The sequence below is a fragment of the Rana temporaria genome, chromosome 2, assembly GCF_905171775.1.
Source record: "Rana temporaria chromosome 2, aRanTem1.1, whole genome shotgun sequence".
NCBI classification, from domain to species: Eukaryota; Metazoa; Chordata; class Amphibia; order Anura; family Ranidae; genus Rana; species Rana temporaria.
Window position 1 is genome coordinate 410,328,571 of NC_053490.1, and position 19,095 is coordinate 410,347,665.

At 40.4% G+C, this 19,095-nt stretch overlaps 1 protein-coding gene across 4 annotated transcripts in view; it reads left to right on the forward strand.

The window, feature by feature from the left end:
* NLGN4X (neuroligin 4 X-linked) overlaps positions 1-19,095 on the forward strand; it is a 405,179-nt gene that overhangs the window by 364,287 nt on the left and 21,797 nt on the right. The gene's annotated exons all lie outside the window — the stretch shown is intronic.

The window sequence follows — 19,095 nt, forward strand, 5'->3', positions numbered from 1 at the left end:
TGTGCCATTCAAAAGTACATTCGGCCGGCAAGAAAATCTTGCCAGGAATCTCGTCAGGAAAAACAACATTTTTTTTTTCCTGACGAGAATCCCGGCCGTGTGTACAGGGCTTAAGTCATACTTAAATGTAGCTTTCTGTTTATCAAAAGGTATACTTCTGTAACTTGGTAGAAAAAAACGTAGATGGCAAATTGCCACCATCCTCTGACAGAAGTTTACACGGGATGGAAATCTACCAAAAATGGTCAGTTCAGCTCCTTGTCCAACAGAAGCCAGTCTCACAACCAGTTTCTGTCCAACAAGCATGCTGAAAAACCATTGGCTGCAAGTGTTGATTAGTGTGTTCTGGCAGGGGGGGGCAGTCCAGTCCCCCTGTTAGAACTCAATAGCTCAGCGGAGAGATCTCCACACTAAAATAAAATGTGTTAGTACAGTGTTCTGTACATTTTTTGGGGTTCAGCCCAGAAAAAACAACAACGTATATTGTGTACCCAGTTTAAGTGATATTTCAGTTATAGGTGTAATATACAGGACCAAATCACCAACACGAACTCTGAGTTTAAAATTCATATTTCGTCCCTAAAAAAAAGCTTTTATTATGAAATAGTATACTCAGTGTATAAATATGCATGTTATGGCAGTACAAGTATACATTTTTGTGTATACATAAGTTACAATCAAGTCTTAGGAAACAAAAAAAAAAAGCCTGCCATGATTTATATTTCTTGAGACCCTAACCGCCCCATGTATTTATATTGTGGCAGGATGGTCCTTAAGTGCAAAATTGCATACCTGTACATGATCTTCTTCTTCAGCTCTAAATGGACACAGTGGGTCCATCGTAGTGAGGCAGAACGACAGGCTGCCTATGTAAACAAGGCAGACCACCATTCTGCCAGAGAGGAAACAAAAAATGGAGATCTTGTGTTTCTGCTAAACAGAAACACGGATCTGTTTTCCTTTAGTCAAAACACATGCCCCAAAGTTGGAAAGCACTCATAGGAAACACATTTAACCCTTTGATTGCCCCTGATGTTAACCTCTTCCCTGCCAGTGTCATTTATACAGTGACTGCTGTTTTTTTTTTTTTTTTAGCACTGATCATTGTATTAGTGTCGCTAGTCCCAAAAAAGTGTCACTTATGCCCTGTATACACGATCAGACCTTTGACCGACCAAATTCACATCGGAATTCCGACGAAATTCCATCAGAGTAAAATTGAACATGTTATCTATGTAAACTCCGATGGAATTCATCGGAATTTCCGATGGAATTTCTCCGATTTGGCATACACACGGTCGGAATTTCCAATGGAAAAAGTCTGTCTGACTTTTTCCATCGGAAATTCCGATCATGTGTACGGGGCTATAGTGACAGATTTGTCTGCTGCAATGTTGCAGTCTTGCTAAAAAATTGCTGATCACTGCCAATACTAGTAAAAAATAAAAAATTAAAAAGTCCCTAAATCTAGCCCATAGTTTGTAGACACTATAACATTTGCACAAACCAATCAATATATGCTTACTGAGATGGCTTTCAACAAAAATATTTAGCACAATATATATTGGCCGAAATTTATGAAGAAATTTGATTTTTTACATTTTTTAATTGGATGTGTTTTATAGCACAATGTAAAAAATATATTTTTTTTTTCTAAATTGTTGGTCTTTTTTTGTTTATAGCACATAGAATAAAAACCACAGAAGTGATCTAATACCATTCAAAGAAAGCTCTATTTGTGGGGGAAAAAAGTACATACATTTTATTTGGGTACCATGTTGCACGCCTGCTCAATTGTCAGTTAAAGTAACACAGTACATATTGCAAAAAATGGCCTGGTCAGGAAGGGGGTAAAACCTACAGGAGCTGAAGTGGTAAAGAATTCAATTACTAAAATTATGTTTTCTGATTTACACAAATGTTCTAAAATGTTTACATAATTCACCATATACAACATGGACTTATGGATTACTAAACCCAAGCCTTTGTGGACTTTATAGATAACTAAACCCAAGAATAAAAATTTGATATACTGTATTGCAGCTTACCAGTCTTTAGATGGTGGTGGCTGTGTTAGTATATCTTTTTTTTTTCAGGCTAATAATTTCAGCAATGGCAGGCATTACCTGTGGAACTTGTCAGGCAGGCATTGTCTTTGTCACTTCCTGTGAGCTGAAACATAAAACAATGTTATATTCCTTCTGTAATCTACAGATCTCATTACCCCATATGTAACTGCTGGACATGTTTGAAGTCCAGCCTTGGTGGCAACCCTGTCTCACTCCATAGATTCCATGGAGGAGAGAATGTAGCCACTCTGGGACAGAAAGTCAGGCAGGATAATCAGGTAAAAATAAGGAAAAAAAGGCATGGAAAAAAGCAAGCTAATGCAGCAACAATATTTATGGACTGTAAGTGTCAACACATTACATATTTGATTTTGGGTTTAGGTATGCTTTAAATTAATCTTGTTTAAGACCCCTTTCACACTGAGGAGTTTTTCAGGCGCTTTAGCGCTAAAAATAGTGCCTAAATACCACCTGAAAAACTCCTGCCCTGCAGACTCAATGTGAAAACCCGTGGGCTTTCACACTGAGGCGATGTGCTGGTGGGATAGCTCCAAAAGTCCTGCCAGCAGCATCTTTGGAGCAGTGAGAGGAGCGGTGTGTTTACCACTCCTCCGCCGCTCCTTCCCATTGAAAACAATGGGACACCACGGTAATACCGCCGGCAATGCACCTCTGCAGAGGCACATTGCCAGCGGTATTAACCCTTTTTCGGCCGCTAGCGGGGGTTAAAACTGCACCGTTAATGTCCGAATACATCCCACTTCCATGGCAATTCTGACGGTATAGTACTGCTAAAAATAGCGGCGCTATACCGCCACCGCACCTTCCGCCCCAGTGTGAAAGAGGTCTTATTCCTTGCCAATTCCAACTGAGCATAATATGGACAAACGTATAAGACATCACATTCCGTCAAGATAGTCAGTAGCTCCATAGGCGTGCGCACAGGGTGTGCCGGTTGTGCCTGGGCACACCCTAATCTAGGGTGACCAGACATCCCCGGTTTCAGGGGACAGTGCCTGGATTGAAGACACTGTCCCTGGACCAAGTCTGTCCCCAGTTTTGTCCCCGGATTGGATTTGAACAGGGGCTGGGGCAATTTCAAAGACAGTCAGTACAGAATAATAATAAAAAATTGCACACCCACTGCTCCTACTAGCATAGGGGGGTGTATTTTTTCCATTATCTGTGCCCCTTTCTGATGATCATGTGCTGGTCGAAGCGGAGGGAATATTTCTTAAGTTATGGGCCCATGCCCATTCAGCTCCGCTCACATGTTCTTTTGCCTTGGCTCAAATCCCGGCCAGCCACCTGCCTGCTTATCTCCTTGCCTTCCCTGGCGGAGGGATCTTCCTCTGCTCCCCATCCAGTAGTAGCCGGGGCCTGGAGAGGAAGACTTGACAGGCTGGAAGGCTGGCGGGGGCGACGGGCAGAGAGTCGCTGATTGCCCCCATTACTAGTAAAAAAAATGTCCCCGAATTTCATTTAAAAAATCTGGTCACCTTACCCTAATCACTACATGCAGGACTGACCCCCCCCCCCCTGCTCCCCCCCCCATGCAGTGCTGCCAGATTCCCTTATTTCCTCTCAGGAACGAGGAAGAAGCTGGTAAATATTTAATTAACCAGCCTTTCTTTTCTGTACCGATCACTTCTGTCTTCATTCATGTCTCAAAAGTGCCAGAGCCTTGACCCTTGATATTTCACCAAAGTCTCATACTGGGGGTCCTAAAAAAAAAGTAAAACATGAATACAAAACAATCTTTGCACTACTGACACCATCCACTGCTCTGCTGATATACACACAAGTGTGTTTGTGCTCTCGGGGGGCACACCCTAATGCAGCAGGCTGCGCACACCAATTAGTAGCTCCAGAGATAAAGGCAACTGAAGTTACTCTAGTCTACAATTCTTTACCTTTCTTTTGGCTGGTGAGGTCACTGATCACATTAGGTATGGTCCAGAAATAAGTGAGGGTGAGCTTGACATTTAAACATTTTGTATGTACATTTTGCTGTCAAAATTTTAGGATCTACTGATCATTTTGTCATGTGGTTTTCAATATAGGTAGTTTTAGTTTATGCATTTTTTATCATATTCAGTACATCTTTCATAAGCGCAGTATGGAGGCTGCTGTTGCTGGTCTCCTGTTGTAAATACTACCGGTATTTACCAGGTTTTCTCTGAGTTCAATACTTTTTAAGTCACTGTTATGGAACAAGCATGAAGAAACGTAGACTAAGCCCTTTCTGCATGCTTGTTCTGGCTCAGAATTAATTAGCAACTCATATATTTGTCTCAGTACAGGTTTACTTTAAGAAAAGGAAGTTATACTTCTTAAAGACATGCTGAAGAGAACCTGAAAATAAAATAATCTGAATGAATTTCAGTATGTAAATATACGTGAAATTAAACACTAGATGGCAATATAGCACATTACATTTATTATTGTTAAAAATAACTATGTGCTCTGTTTTTTATATAGATAAATACGGATAACAATTTATAATATTTGTTATTATTATTTCACTTCCTTAAAAAAATAGTGATAATAATAAGAACATTATATATATATATATATATATATATATATATATATATATATATATATATATATATATATATATATATATACACACACACACACACAAATATATATATATATATATATTGTGTATGTGTATATATATATATATATATATATATATATATATATATATATATATATATATATATATATATATATATATATATATATATATATATGTTATCAATCATCATCATCATTTTAGCACTGTCAAATATTATTATTATTTAAGGTACTTATATAGCACCATCAATTTACACAGCACATAGTACATATACATTGTACATTCATTCACAGTCCATACCCTCAAGGAGCTTACAATCTAAGGTCCCTAACTCACATATATATACTAGGGACCATTTTAAACAGAAGCCAATTAACCAAACAGCATGTCTTTGGAGTGTAGGAGGAAACCGGAGTACCCAGAGGAAACCCACACAGGCACAGGGAGAACATGCAAACTCCAGGCAGGTAGTGTTAGCAAGTTAGTGTTGAAGCAAAAGTGAAGACTTTATCAAGGTGGTCAAGGTGCATGCTGCCATACACTGCAGCAAATATTGTAATCAGAGAACTACATATTTTGTCATCAAGGCAATTACATCCAAACCCCAAAGTTCACCTTGATGATGAAATGTGTAGGGTAGAGACTAATTATGTCATCATGCTAAAACGTACAGCATCATGCTCCTAAATGAACGTAAGGGAAGGGCACGTTTCATGCTCTGGCTGGCAAATAGATTGAACGTATGCCTTTTACGGTAAATAATGCTTTGTTGCCCTGTTGCTATGCATTTGGCCTTTTTATCTGCTTTTAAATCACCACTACTTTTAATAGAATATCACAATTGAAATTGATTTTTTACTTTCCTCTGAGACTGAGCGTTCATGCTGAATTAGTAGATCTATATGGTTATCATTTGGAAGGTAATTCTGGATTATGTGTGTCCATTGCTCATCAAAACTAAGTGCATATTGACCTACCAGTGGCATGGGCTATTATTAAGGAAGGCAGTGTAAGGCAGTGAGTGAGTGAGTGAGTGAGAAACTTGTAAAGCGCAACACATGCAAACTGAATCGCCTCTGGGCGCTGTTTCCATTTCATGGGTAAGGAAACCCCTTGACCTCAGAAGAGATGAGTTTTAATCTTTCTCCTGAAGGCCAAGTGGTCTGACTCCAGTCAGATGGTAGTTGGTATCGCATTCCACAGCCGAGGTCCCTGGACTGCGAATCTTCGATCTCCTTTGGACTTGTATTTGGTTTTGGGTATTTGAAGTAGGCTTTGATCGGTGGATCGCAGAATGCGATTGGGGTTATGGGCTTTTATTTTTTCGCATAGATATTGGGGGACGTTTCCTTAAATACACGTATGCTTTAGGCAGAGTGCCTTGAAAGTGATTCTGTCTTTTACTGGCAACCAATGAAGGGATCTCATCGAAGGTGAGATTGACTCCCATGTTTTTTTGCCAGTCACTAATCGAGCGGCCGTATTTTGAATGACTTGCAGACGAGTGATTTGGTATTTGGGGAGTCCTAGATAGAGGGCATTTGCATAGTCAAGTCTGGAATTGATGATTGTTCCCACCACGACTGCAATGTCCTCTTTCGGGATAAAGGGGACGAGTCGGCGTAGTAGGCGCAGCAGATGGTGGGATCCGCTGACTACAGAACCTATTTGTGAATCCATTGTCATGTAGGTGTCAAAAAATTACTCCGAGACTTTTGACTTTGGTGCTAGGGGTTACCCAGAATGGGCGGGGGGGTCCACGTTGACGCAGAGTGACTTTTCCGGTTTGCGTGAAACAGAAGAAGTTCTGTTTTTGAACCATTGTGTTTAAGATAACTGGATGTCAGCAGTGAGTTGCTTTTCAATAATGGGTGGATGCATGTGGTGATACTTCACTGAAAATGTTTGGACTCTAAAGGCCCGTACATACGATCGGATGTTCCGATTGGAATTGTGTAATGGCAGGCTTTTTTTGGAAAATCTGACCGTTTGTATGCTCCATCGGACAATTGTTGTCAGATTTTCCGACAACAAATGTTGGATAGCATGCTTTAAAATTTTCCGACAACAAATGTGTGCTGTCGGATTATCCGATTGTGTGTACAGAAGTCCTTTGGGCAAAACTCCAAAGTGCAAACACGCATGCTCAGAAGCAATGCTAACCATAACTCAACATTAGCAGAAGTTGCCCAAAGGGTGGCGCTAAAGAGCTGAAAAAACACGTTCTTTTGTGATTGTTGGCCGACATTCTTTTTTGCAGTTTGTATGCAAGACAAGTTCATGGCCAACGCCCTTCAGACAAAAGTCCTACGCTTTGTCTGTGGAAAATCTGATCGTGTGTACCAGGCTTAACATCGATTGTGTTGGTTGATCATCATTTGACATAATATTGAATTATTTTATTTGTGTGTGTGTGTGTATATACTGTATATATATATATATATATATATATATATATATATATATATATATATATATAGATATATATATATATATATATATATATATATAGATATAGATATAGATATAGATATAGATATAGATATATAGAGATATATATATATATATATATATCTATATATATAGATATATATATAGATATATATATATATATAGATATATAGGTATATCTATCTATCTATCTATCTATCTATCTATCTATCTATATATATATATATATATATATATATATATATATATATATATATATATATATATATATAAACATACATACATATATATACATATATAATGTGTGTGTGTATTTTTGGGAAAACGTGTGTGGTAATTTTTAGCAACACTATTCTTTCTGTCCCTAAAATGCAATTAAATACAGAAAAAGCCTAAACAAAATTCTGTATTTCTGTTAGTCTCACTTAGGTTTTCTGTTATGACTCTCTATTTTCAGTTTCACAACCTGATCCATTTTACCACGTAGTTTGTGTTTTAAACTTGCATGCTGTAATTATTCTATATTGAATGGTGTAAAACAGCTTATTTGCATTTATTGATTGTGCAAGCTATCAGCGTTAGCAAAACTACTGCTGTAAGCTATATAGGGTAAATATAATTAATGTAAAACGTATACTTGATCAATAAACAGAAACTTTTATGCTGATATTTTTATGGAAGAACACCAAGACCATTAACCAAAACCATTCTAGGACAACAGCTTTCTTCCTGCTTAATTTTTCTCAAGCATATTTTAGCATTTCTGCCCGGATAATATTTTCCTATAACCTTGCAGGTTTTTTTTTTCTTTTGCTTTGAATTAAAATAAAGATAAACTCAATGCTGCAATAGGGAACAGTAAATATTTTCACTGAAGGTTTTAATGACAGGATTTAGCATTCCAAACTGCTGCCTTTCTGCAGTGCAGTGTGCAGACTGCAGTATTATGAAAGGGTTTTAGTGATGTTCTAAATTACATGGCTGGAAATGGAAACTATTAAAAATGTCTCTCATTTTCTATAAAGTTCAATAACCAGTGAAGATATTCTTAATAAACAAGCAAGACATTATCTTGCTTTACATTAAATTTAAAAAGTAAACACTATTAGCCAGATTCACAAAGAGTTACGCCGGCGTATCAGTAGATACGCCGACGTAACTCGGAATCTAAGCCGTCGTAAGTTTAAGTGTATACTCAAACTGAGATACACTTAAACCTAGCTAAGATACGACGGCCTGCGCCGTCGTATCTTAGGGTGCAATTTTTCCGCTGGCCGCTAGGTGGCGCATTCGTTGAGTTCGGCGTAGAATATGTAAATGACTAGATATGCCGATTCACGAATGTACGTGCGCCTATCGCAGTAAAGATACGCCGTTTATGTAAGGCGTTTTCCGGCGTAAAGTTAGTCGAACAAATAGCTGGCCTAGTCAATGTTAAGTATGGCCGTCGTTCCCGCGTCTAAATTTGAAAATGTTACTTAGTTTGCGTAAGTCGTCCGTGAATGGGGCTGGACGTAATTTACGTTCAGGTCGAAACTAATACGTCCTTGCGGCGTACTTTGGAGCAATGCACACCGTTCGTAAAGAACATCAATCACGTTGGGTCACCAATCATTTACATGAAACACGCCCCCATCCTTATTTGAATTAGGCGCGCTTACGCCGGCCCCATTTACGCTACGCCACTGTAACTTAGGAGGCAAGTGCTTTGTGAATACAGTACTTGCCTCTCTGACTTAAGGCGGCATAGTGTAAATACGATACGCTACGCCTCCTGAAAGATGCGTCTCCCTACCTGAATCCAGCTAGTTGTTTTACTTGTTAATTCATGCTGCATGTACTTTGATAGCCAAGAGCTGAGGGTAAATATAATTTACTCTTTAAAAGTATAGCAATAATTAGTGCATTTTAATACATAAATGTATATGTTAAAAGGACTAAATTACTTTTGGTTTCTTCAAGTAGTGCCCCTTCCTGGGGCTCTCAAGTTCAACTTTTAATAGAAATTTAATCTCCTTTGCCAAGCAACACATGCTCACTTTACATTCATTACCCCAGAGCTCCATTCAGCTTTCAGGAGTAAAGAAAATGCCTAATACTTTTGGGAATGATGGAGCATGTGACAGCACTAAAGTCCCGTACACACAGCCGAGGAACTCGACGTGCCAAACACATCGAGTTCCTCGGCATGTTCAGTGTGGAAGCCTCCGAGGAGCTCGGCGGGCCGAGTTCTCCCATAGAACAACGAGGAAATAGAGAACATGTTCTCTATTTTCTCGCCGAGGTCCTCGTCGGCTTCCTCGGCCGAAAGTGTACACACGGCCGGGTTTCTCGGCAGAATTCAGCTCTGAACCGAGTTTCTGGCTGAATTCTGCCGAGAAACTCGGTCGTGTGTACGGGGCCTCAGCCAAAGAGCACCAATGTTGTTATATGGTAAGAATCCATTGTTCATTTTAAGGTATGACTTGAACAACTCATACTGTAGGGGTCAATTTACTAAAACTGGAGACTGCAAAATCTAGTATACATAGATCAGCTTGCAGGTTTCTTTTGTCAAAGCTTAACCACGTGCCTACTGGGCCAATTCTGACACTTCTATCATATATGTAAAAATCTGTGTTTGTTTGCTAGAAAATTACCCCCAAACATTTTATATATATATTTTTAGCAAAGGCCTTAGAGAAAAAATATTAGTTGTTGCAATTTTTTATGTCACAGTTTTTGCGCAGTGATTCTTCAAACACAATTATTTTGGAAAAAATATACTTTAATGAGTAAAAAAAAAAGCATTATATAACCCCCTTTTTTTTTTCAGTAACAGCCCTAAAAAAAGTAAACTCTACTACTATTGTTAGTGTTTGGTTTTCCATGTATGATCACATTTTTATGCCTGCACTTCAAATGTCACTAACCATTGCTTGGAAAAAAAAAAAACATTTGGAGAAGACAAAACAAAGCATAGTGACTTACTCCTCAAAATATAATGGCCCAGATTCAAGTAGAATCGCGCAATATTTGCGTGGGCAAAGAGCAAATTTTTTTCTCTGCGCCCACACAAATATTGCGCTTTGCCCGCGATTCACGGAGCAGTTGCTCCGTAAATTGCGCGGGCAATATGCTAAGCAGCCGGGCGCAAGGCTGCCTAATGTAAATGATCCCGCCGGGGGCGGGAATCATTTAAATTAGGCGCGCTCCCGCGCCGAGCGAACAGCGCATGCTCCGTCGGGAATCTTTCCCGACGTGCATTGCGGCAAATGACGTCGCAAGGACGTCATTTGCTTGTAAGTGAACGTGAATGGCGTCCAGCGCCATTCACGGTTCACTTACGTAAATGACGTGAAATTTGAACGTCGCGAGCGGGAGGCGCAGCTATACTTTAGCATTGGCTGCGCCTGCTATTAGCAGGAGCAACCTTATGCTAAAGGCGCCGTACGGAAACTCCGTACCTTGCGTACGCAGGGCCCGCGCAACTTTTGTGAATCGGTGGTAGTATGCAATTTGCATACTACACACCGATCACAAAGGCCGCGCCCCCTAGCGGCCAACGCAAGAATGCAGCCTGGGATGTGAAGGCATAAGGAGGCTTATGTTTGTCACATCCTAGGCTGCATTCGGTGTAACGAGGTTCCTGAATCAGGAGCACTCATTACACCGGAGCAAGTAAGCACTTGCGCCGCGCAACTATGGTTGCGCGGGCGCAAGTGCTTCTTGAATCTGGGCCACTGTCTGTACATTTGTCATGGTGGCAGCAAATGGAGAGCTGAAGAAAGCCAATCATGAGTGATAAAGTGAGTTATTGCAAGCCATACCTTCTGTTTGAAAAGCAAGCTTTAAAAATGCAACCTGTTTCAATTCAAACCTTAGATAGGGGAAAAAGAACAATGCTGTTTTCCTGCTTTCAGAGGATGCAGTAAATGAAAGTCTGAAAGTCTGTACTGTTCAGTGAACCTTTTAAGGAACAGTGGGCCGGATTCACAAAGAGTTACGCTGGCGTATCAGTAGATACGCCGACGTTACTCGGAATCTAAGCCCGTCGTATGTTTAAGTGTATGCTCAAACTGAGATACACTTAAACCTTCCTAAGATACGACGGCCTGCGCCGTCGTATCTTAGGGTGCAATATTTACGCTGGCCGCTAGGTGGCGCTTCCATTGAGTTCGGCGTAGAATATGCAAATTAGCAGATACGCCGATTCACGAACGTACGCTTGCCCGTCGCAGTAAAGATACACCGTTTCCGTAAGAGATACGCCGCGTAAAGATAAACATGCCCCCTAGGTGGCGTATCCAATGTTAAGTATGGCCGTCGTTCCCGCGTCGCAATTTGAAAATTTTATGTTGTTTGCGTAACTTATCCGTGAATGGGGCTGGACATAATTTACATTCACGTGGAAACCAATGATGTCCTTGCGACGTCATTTGGAGCAATGCACACTGGGATATTTTACAGACGGCGCATGCGCAGTTCGTTAGGACGCGCTTCATTTAAATGATACACGCCTCCTACCCGCCGAATTTGAATTCCGCCGCGTGATTTACGCTACGCCGCCACAACTTTACAGGCAAGTGCTTTGTGAATAAAGCACTTGCCTGAAAAACTTGCGGCGGCGTAACGTAAATCGGATACGTTACGCCGCCGTATAGATACTCCATTCTACAAGAATCTGGCCCAGTGTCTACAAAATTAGAAAACTCTATTGCTTACTGAATGAATCATGTACCACTATGGAATATTTTGACCAATAGTATGATGACGCCTATATGTATGATGACAATGAAGACAAAGGCTAGGATTTTTTTTAGTTTAGTATTTTAGACTAGGAAATAATTTACATGATTATTATTATTATGATGCTTATTATTGGTATTATTATTATTGGTATTACTATACAAGAAGTGAAACCAAAAGTCATAAAACATTAACAAAAAAGGAGTGTCTGTTATTATCATTATTGTAACAAAAGCAATGTACCATACTGCATTGCCATCTAGTGTTTAATACCACTAATGTGCATTTATATTATGGTAGGATGAAGAGTAAACATTATTAGTACAACATAGATTGGTAAAAAATATATAATAAATAAATAACATCTCTGTCTGTGAAATCTTACACTGTTATGCTTCGTACGCATGACCATTTTTTGCGATGTGAAAAATGACATTTTTTTTTAATGTCATTAACCACTTAAGACCCGGACCTTTAGGCAGCTAAAGGACCTGGTCAGTTTTTGCTATTCGGCACTGCGTCGATTTAACTGACAATTGCGCGGTCGTGCGACATAGCTCCCAAACAAAATTGGCGTCCTTTTTTCCAACAAATAGAGCTTTCTTTTGGTGGTATTTGATTACCTCTGCGTTTTTTATTTTTTGCGCTATAAACAAAAATAGAGCACCAATTTTGAAAAAAATGCAATATTTTTTACTTTTTGCTATAATAAATATCCCCCAAAAATAAATAAAAAAAAAGTTTTTCCTCAGTTTAGGCCGATACGTATTCTTCTTCCTATTTTTGGTAAAAAAATCTCAATAATCGTTTATCGATTGGTTTGCGCAAAATTTATAGCGTTTACAAAATAGGGGATAGTTTTATTGCATTTTCATAATTTTTTTTTTTTTACTACTAATGGCAGTGATCAGCGATTTTTTCCGTGACTGCGACATTATGACGGACACTTCGGACAATTTTGACACATTTTTGGGACCATCGTCATTTTCACAGCAACAAATGCATTAAAAATGCATTGTTTACTGTGAAAATGACAATTGCAGTTTGGGAGTTAACCACAAGGGGGCGCTGAAGGGGTTAAGTGTGACCTCATCTGTGTTTCTAACTGTAGGGGGGTGTGGCTGTAGGTGTGACATCATTGATTGTGTTTCCCTATAAAAGGGAACACACGATCAATGACAGCGCCACAGTGAAGAACGGGGAAGCTGTGTTTACACACAGCTCTCCCCGTTCTTCACCCCGGGGACCGATCGCGGGACTCCAGCGGCGATCGGGTCCACGAGTCCCGCGGCTATGGTCACGGAGCTTCAGACCGGGTCGCGTGCACGCGTCGTCGGTGTGCGCGCGCGCGACCCCACGGCTGGGCTTAAAGAGCCACATACAGGTACGTGTATGTGCCCAGCCATGCCATTCTGCCGACATATATCGGCGTGAAGGGGTCCTTAAGGGGTTAAAAACTATTGTGTGTGGGCTCCAGAGCATTTTTCGCTACGTTAAAAATGGGCATAAAAAATTTAGAACATGCTCTAAATTTCTGTGTCGTTTTTAACGTTGTCATTTTTAACGTCATAAAAAATGGTCGTGTGTAGGCTTTAAGGATGTGAAAATAACGCGCATGCTCAGAAGCAAGTTATGAGATGGGAGCGCTCGTTCTGGTAAAACTAGCAATTCGTAATGGAGATAGCACATTCATCACGCTGTAACAGACTGAAAAGCGTGAATCGTCTCTCACCAAACTTTTACTAACACGAAATCAGCCCAAGGGTGGCTCCATCCGAATGGTTGTATGTCACCACGCTTTGCTAGAGCATTTTTTTTTCACGATCGTGTGTAGGCAAGGCAGGCTTAACAATAATCGGGTTGAAAAAAACTTTGGCCCAGATTCTCAAAAGAGATACGTTGTATCTCTGCCTAGCGCCGTCGTATCTATGCGACTGATTCTTAGAATCAGTTACGCATAGATATCCTTTCGATCCGACAGGCATAAGTCTCTAACACCGTCGGATCGTAACTGCAATTTTTTTTCCCCCGCTAGGTGGGGCTTCCGTCGATTTCCGCGTCGAGTATGCAAATTAGCTAGATACGCAAATTCCCGAACGTACGCGCGGCCGACGCAGTAAAGTTACGACGTTTACGTTAGGCGTTTCCCGGCGTAAAGTTGCCCCTGGGTCTATGAGGCGCAGTCAATGTTAAGTATGGCCGTCGTTCCCGCGTCGAAAATTTAAAAAGTTACGTCGTTTGCGCAAGTCGTCCGTGAATTGTGCTGGACGTAATTTATGTCCACGTCAAAACCAATGACGTCCTTGCAACGTCATTTAGAGCAATGCACGCCAGGAAATTTTAGGGACGGCGCATGCGCAGTTCATTCGGCGCGGGGACGTGCTTCATTTAAATTAAACACGCCCCCTACCCGCCGAATTTGAATTCCGCCGGGTGATTTACGCTACGCCGCCGCAACTTTACAGGCAAGTGCTTTGTGAATAAAGCACTTGCCTGAAAAACTTGCGGCAGCGTAACGTAAATCAGATATGTTACGCCCGCCCATTTTTACGCCGATCTACGAGAATCTGGCCCTTTGTTTTTTCTAGACCATTAAAAATGGTTGTGTGTACGCGGCATTAGACTTTGTAAAAGCCAAGAAGCTAATTAACGTTCAGGAGGATGCAGCACCTATTTTACCTTTAGCAGTACATTGGGAGGCAGTTACATAACTAGGTTGGAAAACGACACAAGACCATCTAGTTTAACCAATAGAAAAAAATAATAATAATGAAAAATCTCAATATGCAGAACCCTATACCCTATACCCACTTTTGTTCCACCGGGGGAAAAAAATCCTTCCTGATGCCCTAAAGCAATTGGATATTTCCTGTATGAACAATCCCTGGTGTTATTACTTGCAAATGTTTATAGACAGTTATATTCTGTCTATTCAGAAATGCATCCAGCATTTTTTTTAAAAAAAACAACTAACTAAGCTGGCTGGAACTATTTCCTTAGGGAATCTGTTTTACATTTTCACTGCTTCTACTGTGATTAAGCTTTTGTGTATGCAGAGGTTACATCTATTTCCATTCGGTATCAAAAGAGTCTCCTTGTCCTTTGTAATGGCCTTAAAGTAAATGCCTAGTTCAGATACAAAGTTCACTATAGGGGTCATTTATGTAGGTATACATGGTGTTCATACCCTCTGAAGCTGAAGTTTAGTATTTTTTGGAGAGATACAGCATCATACATATTAGTTATTTGTAATGGCACGTATCCCATTGCCTGCAGGATGATGCTTCTCATAAAAATCTTCCCTATTGTGCATTCTTCAGAGTTTCTGGATACTGCCCTGAGTGGCTGACATCTACCTCTATGAAAGTTAATAGCATCTGATGCTACAGAGAAAAGTTTGATCACTCACCCATCCACTTCTTCCCTCTCTGCATATTCATAGAACTTCTACTATAATTGTCCCCCAATCATAGGTGTGCGCAGCCTATTGCATTAGTTTGTGCACCCTAAAGCTCAAACACACATGCATGTGTGTGTGTCTACATATATATGACCCCGGAACATTAATTTCCCTGCCACCACAGTGAAAGAGAAGAGCATAAACACTTCTCCTATGGCAGAGCCGGTAAGAGGGAGATCTTTCCCATGTTCCTGCTACACAGAGTGATAATACTAATTCACATGGGATGAAAAGGGTGTGCCTGGGCACACCCGGCACACCCTGTGTTCACACCTATGCCCCCCATCTGTGAATGGAGGAGGAGCAGTTGATTGGATGGAGTTTGTGAATGGCAGTATGAGTGGCACAACTTTTCTCTGTAGCAAGAACTCTGAGGCCCCGTACACACGACAGAGTTTCTCGGCAGAATTCACCGAGAAACTCGGTCAAAACCCGGATTCTGCCGAGAAACTCTGTCGTCTGTACAGTTTTGGCTCGATGGAGCCGCCGAGGAGCTCGACGAGAAAATAGAGAACATGTTCTCTATTTTCTCGTTGTTCTATGGGAGAAGCCGTCCCGCCGAGCTCCTCGGCGGCTTCATCCCAGAACTCGACGAGGAACTCGACGTGCTTGGCACGTCGAGTTTTTCTGTCGTGTGTACGGGGCCTCACAGCTCCAGCTCCAGAAAACAGAAGCTCAGGACAGTATTCAGTGGCTCTGAAGGAGGCACGGTAAGGGAAGATTTATACAGAAGCAGTCACCTGCAGGTAATCAGATACACATAATTACACATAACTAATGTGTATTGTGATGCATCCCAAAAATAAACATTAGGGGCCAGATCCACAAAGAAGTTACGTCAGCGTATCTATTGCTACGTGGCGTAACTTCTAGGATGCTCCGGCGTATCTTTGTTTTGTATCCACAAAACAAGATACGCCTGAATGGGGGCTAGATCTGACTGACGTATGTCTTAGTACGCCGTCGGATCTTAGGTGCATATTTATGCTGGCCGCTAGGTGGCGCTTCTGTTGATTTCTGCGTAGAGTATGCAAATTAGCTAAATACGCCGATTCTCAGAACGTACGTCCGGCCAGCGCATTTTTTTACGTCGTTTACGTAAGGCTTTTTTCGGCGTAACGTTACCCCTGGGTCTATGAGGCATACGCAATGTTAAGTATGGACGCCGGGACAGCGTTGAATTTTCCGTTGTGTACGTCATTTGCGTAAAACGTTCGCGAATAGGGCTTTGCGTAAATTACGTTCACGTCGAAAGCATTGACTATTTGCGACGTGATTTCGAGCATGCGCCGTCCAAAAAAACGTAATTTACGTGGGGTCAAGTTGAATTAATATAAAACACGCCCACATCTTTGTCATTTGAATTCCGCACCCTTACGCCGACACATTTACGCTACGCTGCCGTAACTTTAGACGCAAGTGCTTTGAGCACTTGCCTCTCAAAGTAGCGGCGGCGTAGCGTAACTACGATACGCTACGCCTGCTTAAAATGATGCCGAACGACGTGGATCTGGCCCTAGGTTTACTATTTAAGTGATTAGGAAATCAGTTCAGCTAAACTTTCCTGGTACCTGAGGTCCTCTATGACACATAATTTTGTTTTCCCTTCTCTGTATCCTCTCCAGCTCCGCAAGATTGTGAACTGGTGGCCAAAACTGTTAACTTTACAACTATGCTTACAAAGGTTTCCAGTCACCTCTGTTGTAAATGAAGGTCACCAAAGCCAACCCACACAAAAACTCCTGATACAGACTTATGATTTAAATAAGAAAAGGGATGTATCAGTTGTCTTCATGATGATATCATCATGTTGATTTGATGATGTTGCAGACCACAATATACAGTTTACAGTGGGGGTTATTTATAAGGCAAATCCACTTTGCACTAGACATGTGCATTTGTTTTTGTTCGAATGCATTTTCGTCCGAATTTCAGTATTTTTGTTAACGTTTTAACAAATGAAAATGAACATGCAGAATCCGAATTCCGACATAAAAAAATTCTTTATTTTCGTTTTCGTTGCTACAACAGTTCGATATAGATAGGAGATTCGACATGACGCTGACACTAGCAATCTGTGTCTATAGAACCTCTGGTCGAATGTGCCTAACCTTAACTCTATTAGTCCAAGATTATTTTACATAGAGAGGAAATATTCAACATTGAGAGAAAATATTCAACATTATAGAGACAGTGTTGGGGTAGACCATTCGACATGGACAACGAAAATTCGACGAAGCAGCAAAAAACATACAAACGTTGAATCTGTCATTGAAGGCTTATGGTGTCTGTCAAAAGTTCAAAGAAGACGCCAAAATCATACATTTTCAGTCAAATGCTCTGCCCATAGGCTAAAGAAGAATTTGAATGTTGGTTGACTAGTAATAATAATTCATAAATATAATTATTACTAGTGTCATACAACATTAGAATTCTTCTATAGCTTGTAGGCGGAACATTCATCCGGAAATGTATGATTGCAGCATTGTACAGTTTAGCAGCTCCATCAAATCAAATAGATCATTCGACAGACACCATAAGCCTTCAATTGACATAATAAACCTTAATTAATTTGGATTTTCGGACGAATGCATTTTATAACGAAACAAAATAAATAAAAACAAATTTCGGGAGTAACTAAATATATTTATTTTTTGGATGAAAACAGAATTCCAAAACAAAATATTTCAGTGTACACATGTCTACTTGGCACTGCAAAGTGCAAAGTGCACTTGGAAGTGCAGTCGCTGTAAATCTGAGGGGTAGATCTGAAATGAGGAGAAGCTCTGCTGATTTTATAATCCAATCATGTGCAAGCTAAAATGCTGTTTTTTATTATTTATTTATTATTATCTTGCATGTCCCCCTCGGATCTACAGCGACTGCACCTCCAAGTGCACTTTCAGTGCAAGTGCACTTTGCACTTGTTGTTTGTACTTGTAGTGAAAAGTGGATTTGCCTTTCGTAAGCAACCCCCTGTATGTAGTATACGTAGTGCTCTACCAGTTAAAGCAAGTGTTGGTTTCCAGGGTAGTGATCAGGGATGAGCCAAACACCCCCCCGTTTGTGTGAACTTTAGAATCCCAGTGAAGTCTATGGGACTCGAACGTTTGAAATCTAAAGTGCTAATTTTAAAGGCTAATATACAAGTTATTGTCCTAAAAAGTGTTTGGGGACCCGGGTCCTGCTCCTGGGGACATGTATCAATGCAAAAAAAAGTTTTTAAAAACGTCCGTTTTTTCGGGAGCAGTGATTTTAAATGACTTTTTATCCTTCAAAAATGACACTTTGTGCAGGGACAGTTCTAAGCACGGGAAACAAGCGCTGCTTCACAGGCATACTTTACACACCCCCTAGGTACAAAGTATAAAGGAATATTTCACTTTTATTGTTTCACTTTAAGCATTATTAAATTCACTGCTCCCTAAAAACTGATGTTTTTTAAAACTTTTTTTGCATTGATACATGTCCCCTGTGGCAGGACCCAGGTCCCCAAATGCTTTTCATGACAATAACTTGCATATAAGCCTTTAAAATTAGCACTTTAGATTTCTCCCATAGACTTTTCCAGGGTGTTCTGCGGCTTTTCGAATTTGCTGCGAACACCCCAAATTGTTCACTGTTCGGCGAACAGGCAATGTTCGAATCGAACATGAGTCTAATAAATGCCAAAGTATTAAAAAATTTCAGAGGTATTTTTTTCAGAGAGCAACATTTTTGAACAGTATAGGGAGAGAGGTATCTGATGACCGTGAATAGTGAGTCTGTTAGAATTTCGGGACAATTTAATCACCTATACT